The sequence below is a fragment of the Amblyomma maculatum genome, chromosome 7 (genome assembly GCF_055883805.1).
Source record: "Amblyomma maculatum isolate TAMU_Amacu chromosome 7, ASM5588380v1, whole genome shotgun sequence".
Taxonomy (NCBI): domain Eukaryota; kingdom Metazoa; phylum Arthropoda; class Arachnida; order Ixodida; family Ixodidae; genus Amblyomma; species Amblyomma maculatum.
In genome coordinates this window covers 41,670,770-41,694,820 of record NC_139350.1, presented here as the reverse complement: position 1 = coordinate 41,694,820, position 24,051 = coordinate 41,670,770, and the positions used below count along the sequence as shown (strand labels likewise).

The 24,051-nt window shown below is 43.1% G+C and overlaps 1 long non-coding RNA gene across 1 annotated transcript; it reads right to left on the bottom strand.

Annotated features, from left to right (window-relative positions):
- Window positions 1-15,265: 15,265 nt before the first annotated feature.
- LOC146183084 (uncharacterized) lies at window positions 15,266-22,136 on the bottom strand. Its single transcript, XR_014708461.1, has 3 exons — window positions 22,007-22,136; window positions 19,543-19,733; window positions 15,266-15,472 (listed from the first exon to the last, which is right to left on the bottom strand). It is a non-coding gene; the product is annotated as an uncharacterized LOC146183084 (long non-coding RNA).
- Between the last annotated feature and the right edge of the window lie 1,915 nt (window positions 22,137-24,051).

The window sequence follows — 24,051 nt, the reverse complement described above, 5'->3', positions numbered from 1 at the left end:
GCTGCTGGTGGGAATGTGTTCAATAGGGCTGGCGGAGAATCGCCGCCTTTTGCCTTTATAAGAAAACTCAAGAGAAGGGGATAAGAGCGCCATGACGCTGAAATGCACATTTTGGCTGCACATTACTCAGCTTCTACTAGACGCATTAAAAAAATATTGAATTCATGAACCGCCTTCTGTGGCATACCGCGGGTTTATCAATACCTTTGCAGGGCGCATTTAAATCCCGAACCGCTGCCGTCAGTCAGGACTGGCCTTCTCACAATCGGTGCTCTTTGCGAACCGCTGTCGAGCCCCCCCCCCCCCCCACCCCTCCTTGCTCTTCCACACCGTCCTTTCTCTTCTGATTTCATTTCATTTGTTTTACAAATGAGTTTTTAATGCCATTTCCCAGCAGGGAGCACAATAGTGCAACCAATTTCTTTCGCATCGCACGAGAACAAGCGATATATTGAGATTTCAAATGTAAATGTTCGAATACAAACAGTGAAATTGAAAGAGAAAGTCTTTTTTTTTTCAATTAGAGATATCATTAAAAAAGAATGTTTCCTGACGTAATTAGTCAGTTGCATCGCGATGCATTCTTGACCGCGAGCTATAGTATAGAGCTATAGCTATCGCTAAAGCATACCTTCAGACGAAATTGGTAAAAACTGCACATACTGAATTCCAAATATCGCACTGTGGTCTTTATGTTTGGCATAAATGGAAGCTAGCGTTTCAATTACTGGCTTGTTCTTCGCTTTAAATTGTTTAGTCAAATTTTTCGCTATGCCATGCACACATTTTTACGCGTGTGGTAAAAAAAAATTCATTTTTTCGACCTCTGAGTTCCTTCGCCTGTCGCCTGCCTCGGTTTCCCCGTATTCTGAGTTCCTGCGAACGAAATTTTGTCTTTGTTTGGGAATTTGGGCATTAATATATTGAACGATAAACGAGAGCATCCGCTTTTCGCTGTTCACCGAGGCCGGGGTAAATGAATTAAGCAGACTGATGCAAATGCCCGTCAGCCAGAACATATTGAGGAAAAATATGGCGTAAGTCCTCAATTCGGAGCATTGCCGGGACTCTAATGATGCAATTATAAAAAGGAATATTTTCACTTTGGCTTTAAAGGAACCTTAGATCAATCGTAGAATAGCTAAACGCAATCAATTTTCTCCTTTCAATGTATTTTTCTAAAAAATAAAACGGAAAAATATTTTTTTTTTCTTGTTTGCCTTCATGCTCCCGCGTAGGAGTGAAGCGCAAATAGTAACTATACGTAACTTAAACATAAAATAAACCAAGAATTGCTGGAGTCTTGACCGGTCGGGCATGAAAGCGACGCAGGCCCTTACTGAGAAACCCTAGGATAACTGGAAGCAACCTAAAAGGAATTGCACCTGGGCTTTAGCAATGAAGGGGCCAATCAAGGCTCCATTTAGTTAAGAACACTCCCAGAGAGAGAACATACTGTTTATGCAGCCGAGTCGGTTGTTGCCGTTGCATTATTCCAAAGCTGTTGCACAAGTAGACACCATAAAAATAAGGTAGCAGAAATAGATATTAAATCAGACATCGCATTTCACTTCTTGCATATTGCAAATTCTCTGTTATGAACGAATGTACTGGATAAAAACAAAAAACGATAAACTTCAGTCATTTGGCCAACTGATCAAGACCGTGAACTTTGAAATGCACGTGATGCAAAGAATAAAGAAATATTAGGTACTGTCCAGAGAGAATTTTTGGAATTCGATCTTTTTACAGAAAAAAAGATGGCTTGATTAGGCGTCGTGCGACCATAAAATCAGCTAAAAAGAAAATTACTGTGTCTTCGAATGATAACTATAAAGAAATAGGTTTCTAAAATGCAATACTGAAAAATAAAACTTGCAACATGCTCGAAATCGTCAGTCTGACAAGCACGTACCACCAGACACCATTTACGTAGCACTAAAATAAAACGCCTGCGAAATGCAAAGAGTGCGGCCTAATAACGGCGTTCGGTGATATACAGCTTGCTACGTGCTGGAAGCCTCTGGAAACCCCCTTTACCCTATTTGGCGCGCAGTGTCGCAGATGAAGAAGTACAGGAGTGGGAAATGTTGAACGCTGGAAGTACGGCGACATCCGCAGGCCTGAGCGGCGCCCCCTTCTTGATGGCTCCCAGTGCGACCGCACTGGTCACCTACCCTTACGTCCGGTACACGTAGCTCTTTTGGCATTATTTGACGAGAAGCGTCATGTCTTTGCCAGGAGAGGCAGAAGACGCCGTAAAATATTATTGCTATGTTTGCGTAACATTATAATTTCATGAACCAATAAAATATCCAGAGCTTTAACGTGGCTAAACCAAGCATAACTTGTACAAGCGCCAGTTCGACATCTTTGTGGGTGATAGATGCAGATGAAGTTTTCGCTGACTTTTCGCCCATTGTTCTTCACGCTGCGGTAACTGTCGCTAAGGGCCGTTTCAAGGCAGGCCGAGGTCATACGGCTCATTATGCCAGTGTGCATATACGCCACTGTTTACGTCACAGATATCTATGTACTCCAACACAAATGAATCTTGCCCGGATATATCATCTGTCATTTACCAACATGGCTGAGGCACGCTCATGACGAGGACCTTGATTTATGCACTCAAATTTCAAGGAGCGACAGAAAATTCTGCTTTAACGAATCTGTACGAATTTGCCTACATATTTTTGGGGCAGTGTGTCTAGCTCGAGATCCAAGGGTGCTCGAAGGCTGGAGTCCGTTTTTTTGTCAATGGCGAAGCTCGAGTTGACAGCGCCTGCCAATTTGGCCGTGGCACGTAGCCTCGTGGTGTCACATATCCCGACCACCCATCAGTGCACGCCTATGTCACCTGCCAGCTACCACCTGCAAGAGACATCCTCAAAGGTCAAAGCTTTCAGACGTATACCCCCTGTCTTTCTCATTCATCCCGTAAAATCTTGCTTTCGCAGTTCAAATAAATTAAAGCCTCGAAAAAGCGCCATGTTTTGTCCAGCAGTACACAGGCAATGTACCATGCTTGTTACACCGGGATGACTGCTGGAGGCATTTTATTCTATAGTAATGGATAACAATACGCTTTTCACGATCACGTAGTGTTCACGCTGTATTGATAGTTTTGTATCCACAATGCTTAACACAGTTAGAGTGATTATTCATACAAACCCAAGAATAACCAACTAGCCCAATCTGCCCTTCTACTCCCACTGTATTGTGTCACATGGACGGGACAATGCCGTAGGTAACAAACGAGCAGGCTTGCACAGCGTTAAAATGAGCACTTTACTCTGCTGACTTGCACTCAGAAAAAAGTTAACAGCGTGGAATCGGCAATAGCAAGGAATGTACTGGGCGACCGTCAAAGTACAGAATCCGCGGCTCCCAGCCTCGCCTAATTTAACACCGAAGAACCATCAAAAAAAAGAAGCGGTAACTTTTCACGACAATCTGGGCGACGTAGAACAAACTGCGGAGGACTGCAAGCTTTCCAGATGACAGTCCTTACAACTCTCCTTGTAAACACAGCAAAAAAGCGGTGCTATTGTCGACATGGTCGCTGAGGGTAACAAACTGGATTCCAAGGGAAGGAAAGCGTAGCAGGGGGCGGCAGAAAGTTAGGTGGGCGGATGAGATTAAGAAGTTCGCAGGGGTCAAGTGGATGCAGCTAGCACAGAACCGGGTTAAGTGGAGAAATATGGGAGAGGCCTTCGCCCTGCAGTGGGTATAATCAGGCTGATGATGATGATGATGATGATGATGATGATTGTCGACATCATCATCATCATAGCCTTAATCTTCAGGGAGACCAGCTGCTTGGTGCTCCATTTGAAGTACATTTTTCTTTGGGCTCTTAGATATTGTACTCGATTAAAGATACATAAGTAGCCGACATTTTGAGTCTCATCCTCGTTGAAAACAACGATTACATGCAGAGCCAGAACAGCAAACAGCATTCGTCTGTTCGGCAATAATGGTTGGAGGGCAAGTTGCTGAGTTTGAATTGGGGCAGTGTTGAGGGGATGCCGCGTAGGTTGCTTAGATTTGTAATAAGAGTTTTATTACCCATCAACAATCATAAGAGCTCAACCATAGGGCCACACATAAAAGCTAAGTACACGTTACAGAAATTAACCAGTTGAAGAAAAATTTTTCCTGGCCGCCGGTATGCGTCTCAGGGCGAATTTCTCTTCACCTAAGAAGTTTCTGTTAAAGCGGCATAGCTTTCTACTTTAAGCCATACACAGCGTTGACTACGAAGGAAACTAATAAGTTATTTGTTTGTTTTCTTTGAGGTATGTAATTAACTTTCTGCAATAGTTCCTCTTATGGCACCATGCTCAATTTCACCGCTGACAAAAGGAATTTTCGTTTAACCATCGATTTTGCTACCACTACATCCCCACCATGTGTACGAAGCAAAGCACGCCTAAAGCTGGTCTTTGAAATAATAGATTGTCCTATCTGTAGGATGAATAGCGCTATTTTGTGCCTGTATCCCGTTGTGAACAAATATTTTCATTATAGCTTCTTATATGTTGTTTTACAACAAAGATCTGCAATTTTGATTTTAGATTCGGGCAGATAAACGAAGCTGAAAATACTCCGCAGAGAACATTTCTTCTCTTCAGAAGTCTGCATGTCGGCAGGTAAGCAATAACCGTAGTTCAAAATATTGAAGAAAATTGCGCCAGAGATTATTGGAAGCAACGTAACCATTGCAATGCTTGGAATGGTAAAGGGAGGGCCGCCGGAGGTACGAGAAGTTAATTATGCTGGTAGATAATAAATCGCTATTATATTTCAGCTAAACCTTTCGGTCAAGATAAGGTGGTATCAGCGATATTGGAGCATAAAACGAGATTACATGCTACCCTTGTCCAGCCCAAATGAGAGAAAGACATTAGAGACCATTACTGCGATGTGCCCATCGAAACGTCCAGATCCAAGCCTATTACGTTTGGTTTTATTTTATATAGATTAGGTGGTATCACCGATATTGGCAAATGAAACGAGCTCACATGTTATCCCTCTCGGCTCTTACACAGGACCAAGCGAGAGAAATAGAACACAGACTGGAACGCTCAGATGCCCAACGACTTCTCTGATAAAATTCCCAATTCCTGCCGAGTACTGCCGATCCGATCGTCCACGACCGTCTACTATCCTTCTTTCTTGCTCTCCCCCATTGGCTAGCTTTCTCACCTGCTCTTTATGGGAGAGGGGGGATAGGAGCTCAGCGGTGCCACACGGCGAAAAGGGGGAAAAGCATTTTTTCGTAACGTTCTTCGTGCGGCGGCGCTCTGCATTCGTCATGGTCATCACTCTGCCTATCAGGTATTGATGGGTCACGGAACGCTTCAAATCTCTATTCATTACATTTATTAATAACGTTCGCCGCATATCTGCTCCGTATTACACAGTACCTGCGCCGCCATTTTATGAGGAGCCACTTTTAGGAAGATTGACAGTGCGTGCATGGCCCCATCGCCGTTGCATGATCTTTGTTTTTGTTCAGCCTACTTTTACGAGGATTATAGTGTGACCAAGTGTCAATCGGGAGTAGCTCCATCACATCAAAGAAAGGAACGAGCCGGATTTATAAGCAACATTTAAAAAATTTCATTTATTTGAGATAAGCTGAAGCAGAATTTAAACTGCGAAATTAATTAATTCGAAATATCAAACAATCAGTCGATCAAAGGGGCAGGTGACATGTTCGCTCCATGGTCGCAACAAAATACTGCTTGTCGCTCTGTCGAGTCCCACGTTTCTCTTGGCGCCAGAAACCGTTATCTTATACGCTTTCCTAGAAATCTGAGGACACTTTTAGGGGCCAATCAGAATGGCCGTTGCTAGAGCCAAAAGGACAACTTCCTTCTGAAGAACCAATGACACACGGGGCCCGAAATAACAACAGCGCGGTTGTAGAAAATATATACAAGCACCATTTCCCCCATCTGGGGCTAAGAGAACAAATTCCGGCTCGTGTCTGGGCTGGGCTACAAAGTAAAGAGAGCTCGTTAAATGCCTCCGAGAAATGAGAGCTTACGTTTTATGACATCCGCAGCTAACTACAACTTACATTTCTTCTTTCTCTAATCGAGCTGAGGTGAGGCGGCACGAAGAATGTGATAGAGGAATCCAATTTCTAGCATCCTTCATGACACTTTTCCTCATTCGACCCCACAACAGCGCGGCGTCTGTGCACAGCGGTGGTGGTGCCCGTAGAGGGGAGAACACCGAGTACAAGATGTGCCCCGTGGGGTTGTACATGCAAGAGCCACCTTTCTTCTTTCGCGCGCATCTGGATTGTCATCAGTAACGCTGGTAATACGTATTCCTGCCGCCAACTGCTGCGACCTCGCGAATCTGCGTGAACCGGGAGCAAATGCCGACACCAGAGCTGTTGAGGCGCCTGGCGATCAACCCGATCGATGAAATGGGCGACTTTCGGGCATTCAACAGCACTTGCAGATGTTGCAGACCCTAGTGAACGGCCTTTTTTCTGGGTGCGTGGTGGGGCAAGGAAAAACTGCTCCCGCTGAGTGCTCTTCCGCTGATCGAGGAAAGTGGGTGCGCACCATTGGTGTTGGTCGAGAATAGGAGGTGCGCATCAAGACTCATGCAGGTGTGGGAGACCGATGATGAAATAACGTAAAACATTCCAAGCTCACAAAGGCGTTTCATGAGCATTCCGGCCTCATGCAAGAAGCCGTAAATGAGTGCAAATAACTGCGGGGTGGAGAATAAGATCAGGGTGGATGTTCGGGCGAGGTGGTTCATTTTCAAGGATAAACAGCGCTTTTGAGACAACGACAGACAAGAATAAGCGAATTGGGTTGAAGGACTGGCGAGTGCGAAATTTGCGAAGCGCGCTACGCCACATAGTGTGGTCGACTCTTTGGTAAGGATGGGCACTGAATGAAGTGGGTTCCCTGACCGAGTAATAAAATGAGAGGAAAGGGTAAAGGGGGGGAGGGGGAAATACAATCGTGAAAGCGACGTCATAGCAGCGAAGTAAATGGTCAGCTGACATATCACCAAAGTCAAATACAGCTGAAGTAAGAGCGTGATATTCCCTTCAAAGGAGGCCGTTTACCAGTGACGTCGACGTATAAGTCCGCGCTTCACTACTGAAAAAACTGTATGTGAGCTGTACAAGAAAGTGTGAGAGTGGATGAGAATGTATAAGAATATGTGAGTTCTTGGGAGATTAAACGTGGATTTATGAGAGCACGTAGAGCCACTGTGCAGGAACGCATGAGATTGTACAAGTTGTTGCGAGATTGAATGAGCCCATGAGCAAGCTCACAGAAGCATGCACAGCCACTGTGCAAGATTGAATAAGAAGGAGCTGGTCTCGTATTTGTGCGAGCTTGTAGAAGCACATGGAGCCAGTGCGTGAACAGATGCTCTAAGAGAGCATGCAAAATATGTGACCTTGTGCATGCTTGCATGCTAAAAAATTAGTCGTTGAGACTGTGTAGGTCCTTCCAATGTGAAAGAGGTCAAAGTTAGAGCTTTCATCTAATGATTACTTCATGATTATTTGCGCAAGGTACACTTTTTCATATTTCACAATTTTGCTCTTGGCTTGCAGCACATTTTCAGCATTAGTAGAAAAGTGCTTGCTTCCTTTAATTATGCAGAAATCTTTATATGACAACATGCACGCTGAGCAACAACTACTCGACATATCGAGCTCACTGTAAAACAATGTCAAAAGCGAGATACTTCAACTAGATCTAATACCATCATTTGCTTCTCTTTCAACCATTCATTTCTGAAAGTTGGACGCAGCCATAGATGCACGACAAAGGCTATGTGCACAACGTTGATGTGTTGCCTGCCAAGTAGATGACGGTCAAACTGGCGATCAAACTCCCCCTTACATTGTGTTTTGCTTATGAATGGAGGCAACACACTATAACTGCACATTATTACCACCATCAGGCATCACAAGTTTGTATCAAGAACTGGCTTGGAGTTTCATATGTAGAAGGAAAATGTGCAAACAGAAATGTGAAAGCCAACTCCAGTACTGAACATCACGAGCTCATATTCACTTGTAAAGACCATAGAAAGACAATTCTCACACGACCGAACAGCACTAACAGATGGGATGGGAGAAAAGATGACAACAATTCTGCTTCTTTATCTCCCTTACAATCTTAGAGCACTGTTCACTCAATTGACTCATTATAGCCAACCAGCCTGACTATCTTTTTCAGCACAAGAATAGGCTCAGCAAAACAGCTGCTACAGCCTTTTGAGTTTTGAATTGCACATCTACATCTATATACACCATTTTTAAGTTTCCTGAGACTATGGCAAACATTTGCTGAACTGCACTACTGGGAATTGAAGCTTTCTGCTACGGAATGGCACTTGCAAATGTTGTCAGTCTCATTTTCAAATAAAAAGAAAAATAGAAAGCATTGAATCGGTGATCTTAGACTAATGAAGAGATACACAAATCCTAGTACTTTATGAGAGGTGATACCAACAGTATGTGTTGCATTTGAAGCTATGCACACTATACACATATATGCTGAATCATCATATTGCAAGGAAATGTCTTTTAGATGGCATATTTTTCAGTGTCACTGTAGGCTGCGTCACGCGAGAGGCATTGAGGAAAGCTGCACGTGCAAATCCACGAATATATGTTGTGCAGTTTCCGCCAGCAGTGCATAATCATTATGCTGCATGGAAAGAGCAGCTTGGTTGCTTTAGCTTCTTTACTGTATGCTGTAGGCCAGAGAGATAAGTTGAAATATTTGTATGGTCAGTTTCTTAATTTAAGTAAAGAGCGTGCAAACACCCCACACTGCCTTCACTTGAAGCTTGACCGGTAAGCTATTTTTGCATATCGCATATCTTTCCTGACTGAGAGTTCAGGCTTTCACCCAACTGTCCCTGCTTTTGCTATAAGCTACAGGCATTAAAAAATTTCGTCACCATTCAAGAGTTAAACACTGAAGTTGTGAGGCAATATCACACAACAAATGATCGCTCTCAGGTGACCGTTTTGAGCTGACAGCCGTAGATGTGGCGCCCATAAAAGAACAGTGGGCGAGCCGAATTGGGCTCGCCCACTATTATTTATGGGCGAGCACAATTCAGCATCTTCTGTTTCCAAACAAATCACTTGATCTGTAAAACGCCGTATCAGTTCAGTTCAGTCATTCAGTCGTGTCCGACTCCTCGTGACCCTATGGACAATGTCACGCCACGCTTTCCGGTCTCTCACTATCTTCCTAACATCACATAACTTTATCTGCGGTGCCTCGAGGATGCCATCTAACCATCGCGTTCGCTGCCTACCCTTTCTCCGGCGACCCTCAACCTTTCCCAACATCAAATCTTTCTCCAGCGACTCCTCTCCTCTCATCAGATGACCAAAGTAGCTGAGCTTTAACTTTAGAATTTGACCCTCCAATTAGCAGTCAGGGTTTATGGTCGACAATATCGACTGATTTGATCTTCTGGCAGTCCAAGGAACTCTCAAGAGTCTTCGCCAGCACCACAATTCAAACGCGTCAATTCTTCGGCGCTCAGCCTTTTTCACAGTCCAACTCTCGCATCCATACATCACAACTGGAAAGACCATAGCACGAGTTATACGGATCTCGGTTGGCAGACTAATGTTTCTGCTCTTTACTAGGCGGTCAAGGCTAACCATTGCTCTCTTTCCCAGAAGCAGGCGTCTCCTAATTTCATGGCTGCAGTCTCCTTCCGAGATAATCTTGGAGCCCAAGAAGAGAAAATCTGTCACCGCTTCCACTTCTTGTCCTTTGATGCTCAAACACTTGACAGGGCTAGACGCCATGATCTTTGTCTTTTTAATGTTCAGTTTAAGCCCAAACTTCTCACTCTCTTCTTGTACGCGCATCAGAAGTCTCTTGAGTTCCACTTCACTTTCTGCCATTAAAGTGGTATCATCCGCATATCTAAGGTTGTTGATACTTTTTCCATCAATCTTCACTCCAGCTGAAGACTCGTCCAGACCGGCCTTCCTCATGATGCACTCTGCATATAGGTTAAATAGGAGGGGCGACAGTATGCAGCCTTGCCTCACTCCTTTCTCAAAAGGAAACCAATCAGTAAGGCCATGCCCAGTTCTGACTGTGGCCTCTTGCCCTTCATACAGGTTCCTGAGGAGACAGATGAGGTTAATTGGAACTCCCAAACGCCGTATAGTCTTCCAATGTTACCAAACAAAGAATTGCCACTGTAACTGTTTATGAATAGGAGCTTTCGCAAGAAACTTGGCAATGAATTTGGGCCAAAGCTCCGATTCGCCGAACCCGAGACCACGGTCAGCCTGACGTCCATGACAAGCACGCAGTTAGTTTGTCCAGCATCGCGAGAAAAGAAGCGAAATTCACGGTGGTCTTTCGCTAGCACTGTTACATTTCTGACTGTACAAACTACAGGCGCGCATACACGACAAACATGCAGCGTTAGCGCGTAGACGCCCGACATCGTGCTTGCCACTGTTCTGCGAGCAGCAAACTCGTTATGTCAGCGACTTCCGAAACCGAAACAAGTCGAAACCAGACCAGGGAGCTGAAGCGGATCGAAGTGCTAGCCATAGCCATTATGGGTTGATGGCGTCACGCCTTTTTCTTTTTTGTGCTGCTGGGGGCCTTGCTGGTGGCGGCTTCATTCTTTCGAGATATACGAGGCACACAGCGCAACAGAATAGCTCGTGCGATGTGCAGAAGCGTGTTCAGGTTATGTGCATACCTGTGCAAAAAGTGTGCTCGCGTACCCGACAGGTAGTGCGCTTCCTTTGTGCGCTTTCACTGCAAACACTACGTTGACGACAGGACTATTGGAGGGCGGCCACCACCCGGCATACATTTGACATCTCGGAGGTAAGTTAATTTCTATCTTTCCTGTACATTCTCCTAAAAACTTTGCGCAGAACTGATGATGCATGTCAACACGGCGCTAGTTCGTAAACATCAAGAAGCGCACCAGACGGCCATAGACGCCCGACGGACGACCGACAGACGTCCGTTTTCGGACTTTCGGGCATCTGACGGTAGTCCGGTTATGTGCGATATACGTGCAGCGGACGTTGGTCGGACTATCGTTCGTGGATCCGGATCGCGTCCCATGGACTTCCGACGGACAGCCGGAGGCGGACGTTCGGACGTTTCCCGGAACTTGCTTGCAGGGCCCGCTATTGGTGTAAAAACTTGCAAATAACATTCGTGTAAAGCTCAGCAAGCATGTGCCATGGAAATTTCAGTCACATACTAGTGTTCAATGCCTTTGTCGTGAGAGTAAAGCAGACAACAGAATATGCAACAGGTTCACGTTTCCTGTTGTCTGCTTTACCTTCACACACAAAGCAGTGAACACCAGTGTGCAATTAAAACTTCCATCAGAGGCACATATGCTATCTGAGCTTTACACAAATGCACCATTCCTGAAAACATGCAAAGTGCATAGGCATACCAGCATGCGAGGTTGTAAAAACAGCATTTTGTTTTTTAGGCTTTATTGCAAAAACTGCATGCATAAATAGTCTACACTATAAACTATCCATGGTAAAGCTGCATGCAAACATAGACGGAATGGCATGGAAAAATGCAGGCCAACTTGAGTATTAAGAATCTTGAATTTCTTTAATTATCCTTGGCCGTGACAGCTCTTCCCTTGGGGAGGTGGTGGAGGAAAAGGTATATATTGAAACCTAATATTTCGGAATTAACGAAGAGATGATCGAGTCCTCTGTGGGCGGCCTCCGCAGGCCGGGGTTCCAGGAGCTGCTACTATCCTGTGCATTCGCTCAATCAGATGTTGCTGGTCTCGCAAGCCAAAGCTGGAAAGAGCAGGTTGGGCTCCTCCTGCAATAGAAGGGAAAATGAAATTCAAATTGTCTGTGCTGAACTTTGATTGCACATCTCCGAAGAAAACTGCCAGTTTCCCTCAATTGCTTTTTCCAGATGGCACTGTATGCATGCATCTTCATTCAGAACTGTCACATACTATATAGAAAGGTCATATAACTGCAGCAAAACCCATGCAGAATAACAAAAGATACAAACGTAGTTTGACCAGAACCTGGCATTCAGTATTTTAATGTTTTTATGTCGTCTTTGAACATGCCACTCTGACCAAACATGACATGTTATGCTTGCTGCTATGCACCCTCAGCAATGCCCAAGACATGGAGTGCACATTAAGAGCAACTAAGCATAAAGGATGCTGTATATGAACATAAAGCACATCCAGAGCATTGCAGTATTACACAGGTACGCATTGGCGGCAGAAACCTGCATTTTGAGCGGTTTAACAGGCTGATTTCTAAAGTCATTGTTCCTGCTTGGAAAGAAGCGATCAATAATAACATCATTTAAAATTGTTGCCTTTTTATTTTGTAAACTGCACGTTTCGCTGGTTGCCATTTACCCTCTATCGAGCACATTCCCTGGGCGTGTCAGGGGTATATTGCCATCAACATCTAGGCTACACGCGTCTAAAAAGATTCTCCTTAGAGCAGCTGTGACGAAGTAACTTATCTGATAACATGCAAGCTGCAGCAGAAGAATAAAGATAGACATTTGACATGTGGCTAAAGCTCTATGTGGAAGCATAGCCCGCCGCAGTGATTGCGCAGTTTTCATGCTTCTACAAGAGTTAAAAGTAAAGTTATTTGTTCACTCACAGCGCTATATTACAATAGCAAGGCTTATAGTTACACAAAACACAAGAAGCTGACAACCATTATATCCTGATGGTACCGGCAGCATGCAGCATGGATGTTAGTTACTGAAATATGGTTGCATAATTCTGGCAACCAGCTGTGCATGTATGTCATGGATTTCTCAACTACCCACCACAAATTACAAAAAAATAATGGTCTTTATAAATGCTGCCAGCTGTTCACAGGAAACACTGTAGCTTTTTTAGGGGGGAAGTTAGTGGGCGCCAAAGAAAGTGCCCCTCTCCAAGGCCCATAATTTGCCCCTATGTAATATCGGGGACAAAAGTTTGCGGCCTACACAAACTGCAATCAAAGCACATAATTTTTGCCCCTATGTAATATCGGGGACAAAAGTGTGTGAACTACACAAACTGCAATCAGAGCACATAACTTTCAAATCGACCAGGAAACTCGGACCATACATGTCGATGTGAAAGTTGAACATTAGTTCTTTCATGTGTACAAGAGAAATAAGGTCACAATTCGTTTACATCGCCATTCTAGTCCAAAATTTCCACATATACTGTCCAGAGACTTTCGCCCCCGCAGTATAAGCCACCACTTGGGTAAGAGATTAGTAAAAGAAGTGTATAAAAGACATCAGTGCTGTTGGACAGCCATAGTTATAAACGTGGTATTGACATTGGAGTGCTGCTTTAAGGTGGGGCCTAGGGCATTACAAAAGCAAGAGTGTTAGTGTCCGCTGGTCCTCATTTGAACGAAAAGAGGGAAGGGGAGGGGGCAAATAAATCTACCTCAACTGCATCAATCCGCAGTTAGCATTAAAGATATCACACAGTTTTGTGGAAGATTTAAGAGCACTTTGCTGCTTTCTTACAGGATTGGATAAAAGAGCTCACCACCTTCAAAAAGGCATGTTATATAGAAATCAAAATTGTGAATTTACTGCATCTGGCCACAACAACTTCACACGGAGAGGAAGATGAATTGAAAACTTTATACATGAATGTACATATTTACAACAGGTGAAAAAATGACCATGATCTATGCCGAAGAGGCAAGAGATCAAAATCTAGCTCAGAACGAGTTCTCCAGGCCGCGGGGCCCAGTTTCATTAATTTCGGTACTCCGCCCACATTTCTCATCCCCAATAACAACGAACTCGCACATGACTGGCTAACAAACATTTTAGCATGTCTTTCCACTTTAATAAGGCTCTTCACCCCCTCCCTAAAACAAACAATGCAAAACGGACAACAAATTCGTTTTACAAGAAACTGAATTTAGAGAATGGACCTCGAAATGATTGGCTCACTAGGTCACATGCCAAACTCTCTCCCCTAGGAAAGAAAGAAGAAAAAATTAAAACCCATCAAAACGGAGTCCCATGTGCGCAACATTGCCCAAAGCTTGCACCCTTGGCGGCTCCTTTTACAGGGCAATTATCAGCGTCAGAGTCAGCACCATTGCGGACCACATCAGAAGAGCCAAACCACATCCTCTCACTCCGCATGAACCGTCACTGTTACACACTTGCCCTGCTTCAACGCCGCCATCTACCACCATTGTTGGCATCTAGGGTTGTAATCCTTACCGAGACCCACTCAGCGCGCCTGCACTGAATAATTGTCACTTTTATTGGCTCCCCGAGAAGGAAGAGGGCCTTACATCCTTCAGCCTGACAGTGTGTTTTCTTTGAATGATGAGCAGTTCTACCAAAAGAGGTGCTTGTTTCAAAGCTGTGCTGCCTCCGGTGATGGGTCCAGTCAGCGTACTAAGGGGTCGTTGGTGTATACTGTTCATAAAGCTCCTTAAAACAAAAATGAGTCCCCTACACGGCGCAGCAACGAGAACAAACTGCCTGTCCCCGCGTCTTCGAGTACGGCCGCAAAGTCCTCGGAAGGAGGGACTTCTTTCCCTCTCTGCCTACGTTTTCGTTAAGTACTGTAGTTTCTGTACCCAAGCGGCAAGCCTATGGTCGGCCGGCACTCGGCCCTTGCCAATATGGCCGACTGAAACTCACCGGGCCGACCTAGGCCACCTACCTCAGCCCGAGGTCGGGGATTGACAATGGCCTGAGAACGGCCGATCATCGGCAGTCGACCTCGGGCCGACGAGTACGGCCGACTTGGCCAGCCTATTACCGCGCTAGGGTCATGCACGGGCCATGGCTTGCCGACTTGACCAGCCTACTGCCGCGCTAGGGTGATGAATGGGCCATGGCTTACCCACACATGGCCCAACCACTTCGGCGGTACACGCTGCCCGGTGGTTTATCCATGTATAATTAGTGGTCTACTCATCCATGGCCTATGGTGTACCCATTAAAATGTCTGCAGTTCAATTGTGCATGGAAAATTAGCGCTGCGGCAGTATCTTGAGATGCGCATCTTCTCCTCCAAGCGGGCTCTAACTTTGTGGCATCAGTAGTGGTGTTCTCCGGGCAGGTGAAAAGCAATCCATACGTATGTAGCTCAAAAAAGCCTGAGCATCGGCAAATGTAGGTTTAAACAGCACTTTTTATTGGTTTTTCTTAAATATTCGAAATATGCTCAAAGCCCTGCTAATAAAAAAATGACACTTACAGCTTACTAAGTTTGTGAGGCTTCACATCAATTTATTCTGGCTTTCAGCTTCTAGACTGAGTTGAAGATGTCACGTTTCCCTGCTCGTTGTGCCCACCGTCCTATTACTTCGCTGTCACGAGCCATCGCTTGATTGCTGCCGCGGTCTTCCTGGAGAGGACGTCACTCAGGTACACGCTGCCTCTCCTCAGGCATCCTAGAAAATATACGAAAGAAAATATCAGCCTTCATTCCGTATTCATATGAGTTTCCTAGCCTGTTAAAATGATAAAAGGCTGTCACTCAAGCAATTATAAGGACCTTCAGTGGTATCAGTAGTGATGTAGTCATCCGATGATATCTGAAGTCATTTGAAATATGAGGTGCACCATTTTTACAAATATACTGCTTGTCCAAGCAAATTTGATCCAAGGGATAAAAAAGACATTTCCAAGGCAGGGGAAGGAAACCAGAAACATATTGCTGGAAGCTACCTTGAGCGCCACAGAAAAGGTTTTGTTTGGAATCCTTAATTGACATTATTTACCTAAATTACTGATTAATGACTTACACAATAAATGGCGTTGCTACTTGGAAGAGTACCGGCACAAACCACGTTTCATTATTAGCGATAAAGAACCATCATGTCTGCATTTCGTTCCCCAGATACAATAGGAAACCCCGAAAATACAAAAATCAGATTGCCGGACAATACAATTGAGGCCTTTGCTTGGCTCGACAGCCCTGTGTAGCGTTAGACCTATAAGTTGCCTATGGTTTCTTTGTCCGCGCCAGCCCACCCGTTCAACAAGACCGTATTTGTACTTTACAGCTGAAAAATAATGTTCCACTCATTTGTATCCTTACCGCTTTGTAGTCATTATCCGCATTGCAAAGTTCAGCGCGCTCAGTGTAACTCGCGCCTTCATGTGCGCCAAAGGACTGACGCGAGGCAACCATCGCCAGCATATCACCCTAACTCATGCATGGGACCAGCCATCATAGCTGCAGGTTGTTTCGTCCGCTCAAAATCATGTTGAGAGCAGCACAATTGAGGTGTGCGAATGGGCTGGTAACGGTTTCGGTATCTACATAACCGGCATCTACATAACACTGCAGATAGAAAAAAAGGTACACATGAGGTTTCTAACCGCAAATATCGAAACAGAGGTTTCCGAACGTGCTCACCGACTCTGTAAGTCGTATTTATTGTCTAAAGTGAATATTTAGTACTTGGAGCGAATAACCTCACTTCCCTACGTACAAAATAAAAATTTACTGTGCTGTCCTAAGAGGCTGCCGGCAATGCGTCATCGGTTTCCATCGCCTGTTTCTAATGGTTTATTTCTAACCCTTGGCTCAAGCTATCAAGCACAGCAGGTGTATGTAACTTGAATAAAACCTGCATGAGATCATACATATAGGTATATTTGTAAGCTTTACAGATTTCACTTACAAATATTACGCGAATCGCGTCACTGCGGTCTTTCTTTAAAATTGACACCAATGTTCGTGGCTAAAATAAAGTACTCAACGTATTAATTCAGCTTCGCAAGTGCAGCTGTAACAGAAAGTGAGGGCTGGCGACGCCGAAGGTGTACCTAGCTTTAAAATTTTCTTAGATGGCCCAACCGTTCGAAATATGTAATTTTAAAAATAAGCCCTTGATAGTGGCTGTCTCACAGCGTATATGGGTGCCTTAATAAGAAACATAATAGAGGTCCCATGACCATCTTTCGTTTCAAATGAATTTTTTATATGTGGTGGGCAAATATCTAGACACAAAGGAATTAACCTTAGTTTTGCAAGATACGGCGTAGTTTCTTCGAAAAGAAAAAAAAAATATTACGGTATATCTTTAGAGGTAGAAAACGCTGTTTTTGCCATTTCAAAATGTTGCAAATTTAGATACGATGATTTTGTCATCTACTATTTTTTACTCACTAAATATATGCAGGTTTTACATTTACAAATAGTATAAGAAACCCGTTTTGTTTTTGCAGTTGAGTTAATAAAAAATCGCAAACTTTGGTTCAGGAGCGATGCGCTGTAAAAATATGCATTTTTAACCTTGTATACTGAAATGTGATGCATTAGGTCGGTTGCACTAAATATGTTTCCACTTCCTAACGCATGTTCTTAATTCCAGGCAATATTTGGAGCTCCAGACTGCTAGGTGTGTTCTACACAATTTACCCCTTACTGCTGTTTTCGAATTTTGGGCAATTTTGATGCGTACGCATCAAAATTGCCCAAAATTCGAAAACAGCAGTAAAGGGTAAATTTGCTGCAATTAAAAAAAAGATCATCTTCGATCTTCAAATACCTCTCAAGAATCTTCAGTACCTCAAAAATATCGCGGACTAAAAAGTGTTGCGTTATATTGTTTAAAAATATAACATTAAATATTAGACCAAGTGCTTGTCCTGATAATGGCGAAATTCAGCCTGCATTCTTGCAAGATCCAATATTATCCTGGCACTGAAACTATTTCTCTGCATTATCTAGGTTCCATTCTTTATTTCTTGAAAAACTTGAAGCTCTAGGTTTGTTTTGTTCTACATATAATATTTAAATCGGCCAAAATTAAAAAAAAAATGGTAAAATAAGGAAAACTGATTAGGACTGAAGAAAATGCCGCAACATCGATTTTTATCGAAATCTCTGGAAACAATGCAAAGTACTTTGTTAATATGAGTCAGTAAATATATTGAATTCTGCAAAATGTAAAATTAGAAATACAAAAATGCCTGTTTTTAATCAATATATTTGCTTATATGACTACCCGTTATAGAGTAGGCATCAAAACTTCAATTTAGTATTTGCTGAATTTAGTTACATTTTACTGTAAGTAAAATTTAAAGCCTTGTCAGCGCTAATAAAGCCTTTTTCTGCTTGTCAGCAAGGACATAATCTAGCTTAAAATGGTATTAATTCGCTATTTCTGTCAATTTCATGGCAGATCGCAAGTGAAGGCTGCACTTTTTCTCTGTCTTTCATTCTTTTTTATTTCTAGGTGTAGTAGTATTCAATCTAGTCTATTAATATATTATTCCATTTCTCAGCTTTGACCATAACTAACAATACTATATTCTTGAAGATGGTTTTTAAATGTGTAATTTTTTATAATGCAATCATAAGCAAATTGCTTTCCAGCGTTACAGAGAACACACGTAGCAGCTTAGATCTCCAGATTCTGCCTTAAATTAACAATATAACCTGCGTAATAAAGACAGAATATTTTAGTGCAAACAACGTAACGCATCACGCCAGTATGTAAGGTTGAAAATAAACATTTTTGTAGCGCGTTGCGCTTGAAGCAAAGTTTGCGGTATTTTACTAAATCAACTGCATCAATGAAACAAGCTTTCAATACTTCTTATACAAATAAAAGTTATGTTGATGTGGTGAGTAAAAAAGAATGGATGACAAAATTGTAGTGCGCAAGCCGCAGGCCTCCAAACGTGCAACATTTTGAAATGACAAAAACGGGGTTTTCCAGCTTAAGTGATAGGCGTTTTTTTCTGAGAAAACTACGCCGCATCTTGCAAACCTAAGGGTCTTTCCTTTGTGTCGAGAGATTAGCCCACGACATAGGGAAATTTAATTAAAACAAAATGGTCATGACTCCACGATTACTGTTCCTGTCCAAAGACATCCATATTTGTTTTCATTTCGTCTCTTTAAACAGGCTGGTTTAGGCAATGCGGTGAATAAAGATATCATCACATATATTAAAGATTTCCGCGCTACACGTTGTACCTAAAGCTACCTATATTGTCATAACTGTCATTAGTTATTTGTAGCTGAAACAACATCACAAAAGGAATTCGATTGCAAATTGTTCGCGAGTTAAATAGGCGTACGGGATGACACATGTGTACTCTGCAGAATACAATTTAAGAAAGAGCAGTCACAAACTATAGGCAAATAAGGCTATGATACGGAGCATATGTATTACTCCGGTTAACAGTAAAAAAGTCGACTTTTACAATATTAATATATTCGACAAACTATTGCATGTTCACATAGGAACACAATTAATGAACTCATTCACGCATCTAACAATTAATGAACTCATTCACGCATCTAATGTCTACGGACATTAGATGCGTGGATGACTTCGCTTTATTCCAATTCGTGCGTCACTGAAAATAATTGAACTAGGAAAAATTTAATGTCTTCACAATTTTCAGCGAGTATACCACAAAGTATACTAAGGTGCTTCATATATAGTCACATCACCTAGCAAGTGAAGTGGGATAACAGAACTAATCAGACACTCACCCTGATCAGCATTTCGCTTTTGCGTCATCTTTGTAAGTTTTTAGGCAGGCTTTTCCACTGATTATCCTCTTCTACATAACCTTGCCACCCACAGGACACAGATCTTCTGGGGGTACCGAACTGTTGGTTTTCGCACCAGTGATACAACTTAATCGAACCATTTCTACGTAGAAAACACTCTCGATGCGCACCTAAAAAAAATGAAAGCATGTATGTTTAGGCGAAATCATTCACCCGTGATAAAATAATATGGTTTGAACAATAAAATCAAATGATCACACTCGAAGCAACAAGAAAGTGGTTGAGAGATAGGAATTGAAGCAATGAAAGGCGGTTGCTTACTGCAAAAAGCCAATAGCAAGAGGTCCACCGTCTATAAGAATAGGCAATAAAAATAAGGCACATTTAAAGGTGCATGCAGCAGTTGCAGTGATGCAGTGCTACCTTTTGTTAGGCAGGCTTTTCCGCTGATTATCCCCTTCTTTATTCCCCTTCCAACCACAGGACACAGATCTTCTGGGGGTGCCGAACTGTCGGTTTTCGCACCAGTGATACAACTCAATCGATCCATTTCTACGTAGAAAACATTCCGATGCGCATCTAAAAAAAATGAAAGCATGTATGTGTAGGCTAAATCATTCACACATGATAAAACAATATTATTTGAACAATAAAATCAAATAATCACACCCGGAGCAACAATAAAGTGATGGAGAGATAGACATTGAAGCAATGAAAGACGGTTGCTTACTGAACAAAGTCAATAGCAAGAGGTTGTGCGTCTATAAGAATAGGCAATAAAATTATGGCACATTTAAAGGTGCATGCAGCAGTTACAGTGATGCAGTGTTACCTTTTTTTGTTTCACCGCAGCGGTTGGTATAAATATTGCAGAAATTGCTAGGCATCTCAGGTAACCCCATTGAAAACCTCATTCAAGGTTGCTGCGGCGTGTTATCTGCAGCTGTTAATGGTAAGACAGGCTATCCTATGAGTGCATGTTCATTTCCTCCTTTTTGTACCTTGAATGAAAGCGACTGAACAGTGGGTGTTGTAAGAGGTGCAGTGTCCCTAGGAATAGGGAACAAAATTAAGTTTTGATTTTAATAAACAAAGGTACAAAAAGGAGCAAATATGCTTGCAATAATAGCATGATGACCTACCTTTTCATCAACAGCTGTAAACAACCTGTCACTACTAGTCGGTTCTTTGGATAGGGTTGTCAATGCCAGAGCTTAAAGCTAAGAGCAGTATGAGTAATATTTATTGCGGTCACGGCCGTAAAAAATTACGTCAATACTCCATTACTGTAACTATTCAACCGTCCATTTATACATATTGTTCATTAAAGAACCATGCACATCTTATTAAGTTGCTCTTTTCTACTCCCAAATGATTTCCTATACAATTAGAATACGTGGATCGCTGCTTCGGTTTAAAATTTTTGTACGATGGCTATGACGTGCACTTCATGCATACAGTACGTGAGGCACAAAGAGCTATAATTGCCGAACAGGCGGACCTGACGTCCTGTCCCATTTAAAGTGCGCGCCTTGATCGAGCGCTTCGCGAGCTATATATCTCGGACGATATGGTCGCCTCATACCGGCCGTCAGATTTTTTTACAATGTGTCCCACGTGCACGTTGTTTACTTTCCAGTGACAGGGGCGCAGTGCACACACGGCTGATGCGCCTTTTTGGTTGTTTTGTTATTTTCCTCAGCCTTCGAAGCGCGTCTGCGAAACCGCTCTCCTATTGTCGCCGCTTCCTGACAGCGCGCCCTCACCTGAAGGTGCGTTCTCAGAAGGGGGGCGTCGATTAAGAAAATTTTGAAAAGGGGCTCACTTGCGCTGTTCACGGCTTTCAAATCCTCAATATGATATTACCCATTATAAAAGTGGAGGTTCATTATGACTTAATTATAGCCTAATCATCAAGCGGCATCACGCACATAACGTCTGCCCCACTGTAAAATTCGCTTGCACAGACCGCACGGACAGTTTTCAAAGCATCGTCTGTACATTTGAAAACAAAAAACTGCCCTAACTCTTAACAAAATCCAAAAACTGAGCGAACATGGATTCCTGCGCGCAGAAAAGACGCTGTCCAAAATATATGTACAGAGCTGAGCGCGTAGTATTCGGTTACTAATTGATTGCGGCGCGCTGCGCAGTCAAAAAACTGCGCAAATGGCTGCCGGTAGTGTTCTGTCGCGCGTTGGTGGCACACACACCTGTTATGCACGGCTTCTCTATTTTCGGCGCAAATGTTGTTCATATCGCAGCCAGTAAATAAGTCCACGCACTTGCTTGCATGTAACCCGGACGAAAATTCGCTTAGTTCTTGAAGTCATGCTTCGCGCAGTTGTTTCGAGGAGAATACGGAAAGAGAACATTTGGGACTGGTAGGAGATTATATAGAACCAATATGAAGCAATGACATGCTGCAAAGATATATACTCACGGTCTAAGATGACGGCTTTCACTGAGTCCGAGAATGCCGATGGTTTCCCGCCGTTGCTGTAATCCGTACTCCGGCGACATTTCACAGCTCTACTATTCACAGATATGTAGCAAGCACAAACCGGAGCACATGTAACGTATATGGGCGCAAGAAAAAAAAATTGTACACAGCACAATGAATAAGAAAATTAACGAGGGAAGCAATTAAAGAAAGGTATAAGAAGCAGTGACAAGTCTTGTAGCGTCTTCATCAAGCTCTGAAATGAACGCTTCGGGAGGAGGCCGCACAGCCGCGCAGCGGGGGATTCGTAGACGAGGCGGAACAATGAACTGCTCAACCAGTGCGCGTCGATTCCCGCCGCGGTGTTGTGTTCGCAAGGGGAACGAAGGACCAACGACAATCTCGACATTCCATTCCTCCTTTACCCCAGCCTCTCCTGTCTGCATCGGCCAGCCATGCCCTGAGATTGGATCGCGCCGATGAGCGGCCGCCAGCGCGCACCGCTCGAGTCGAGGTATAATAAATAGTTTTTTTTTTCTGTTCGCAAAAGCATTTTTTCTTCAAGCCAACCGCGGACATAACATTTTCTAAAAAAAAAAATAGAAAGCCTCCCCATCTACCATCCACAACGTTGCGTAAATCTATACAGTTGGTGCATCGACAAATGCGCACGTCATCTTTCCCCTCCCGCTTCCACCTATGATCGAACAAAAGACGGTAGTTCGACCTTTTATATTTACTTCAAAATATTATATATTGTTGCATGATGACTGATTAATAATATCGAAGAGGCGGAGTTCCAAGCTTTTCTGCTGTTCTGGCCAAATTTAGTTATAGATTACACAAACTATGTTCAAGTTAGCTAGCTGAAAATTATCTGACTGAATATATACATGTTTTTATTTGTATTCAGTTAATTTTCGCTATTCGGGTAAGAGTACATGTTTTTATAAAAATTCTCAAGATCGGCCCAAGAAACGAAATTTTCCTAAATTGCAGGCCTTTGTTTCAGAAAAGGTTCATGGTAGAGCAGCAATAATTCCACACTATGTTCTCAGCATAGTTATCCGCAAACAGGTAAAGCTTATATTTTTGTGACATTTGAATACAGATACGGTCGCGCTAATTTACAGAAAACAGCGAACATTGAAAATTTCTTAGGAAAATAAAAAAAAACCGTTTTAACACTGTTTAAACTTTTTCCGCCTATTCTACACTACCTCAGCTTTCAAAATCATTAAAAACACCGTGCCAAATTTTGTTGCGCTAGTAATTATGGCAACTTTGATAAGGCCTTTGTCCAATTATAGCGCACCGCGCAGATCTGAAGTTCTCCGGAATTTGTGAATCGTTCAAGGTTTTTAAATTTTGGCATATTATTGTAACAGGGAGAAATACATTTATAAAAGAGGATTAAAGATATATGCATTGAGAAACAGCCAAGGAGCTAGGCAATGAGGGCCCCAGTTCGACGCACTTCTTTTTCTTAATCTTCCACAAACGAGCGCGCCACTTCGTCCTCATCATTCTCCAGCTATAAAAGTATTTCTTCGGTTATTGTTTGTCTCGACTTCGCAAATTGACGGTGACAGACACAGCAATGAATGATTCAGAATCAGTTTTGTACGCGTCGAATTCCTTATGCGCTGTGGCATCAGGCACCACACAGACGTTTTTCGCAATCACCTTCACCTTAACGCGAATTACAGAAGGAGACGATAACGTTCAATGAGCAAGCAACGTATTCCAAATCATTTTAGTAGAATGGAAAAATTGTGAAGGGCATGGAAACTGCCTCAGTAAAACACACTGTTTCTGGGCTGCATCCGTTTTCTTCGAATGACTCGACAGCGCACATTATTTTCATTCCTGTACAGTTTCTTCCATGCAGTCCTGGCTAGCGTGAACGCGCGGCAAAAGGCCCACTTCAGGCCGTCTGGATGCCGTCATCTGAGAAAGGCACGAGCATCCGGTTACCAATTGTTTTTTTTTTTTCCTTTTTTTTAGCATTAAATACCTTGCTTTGCCACTGCAGCACCAGTTAT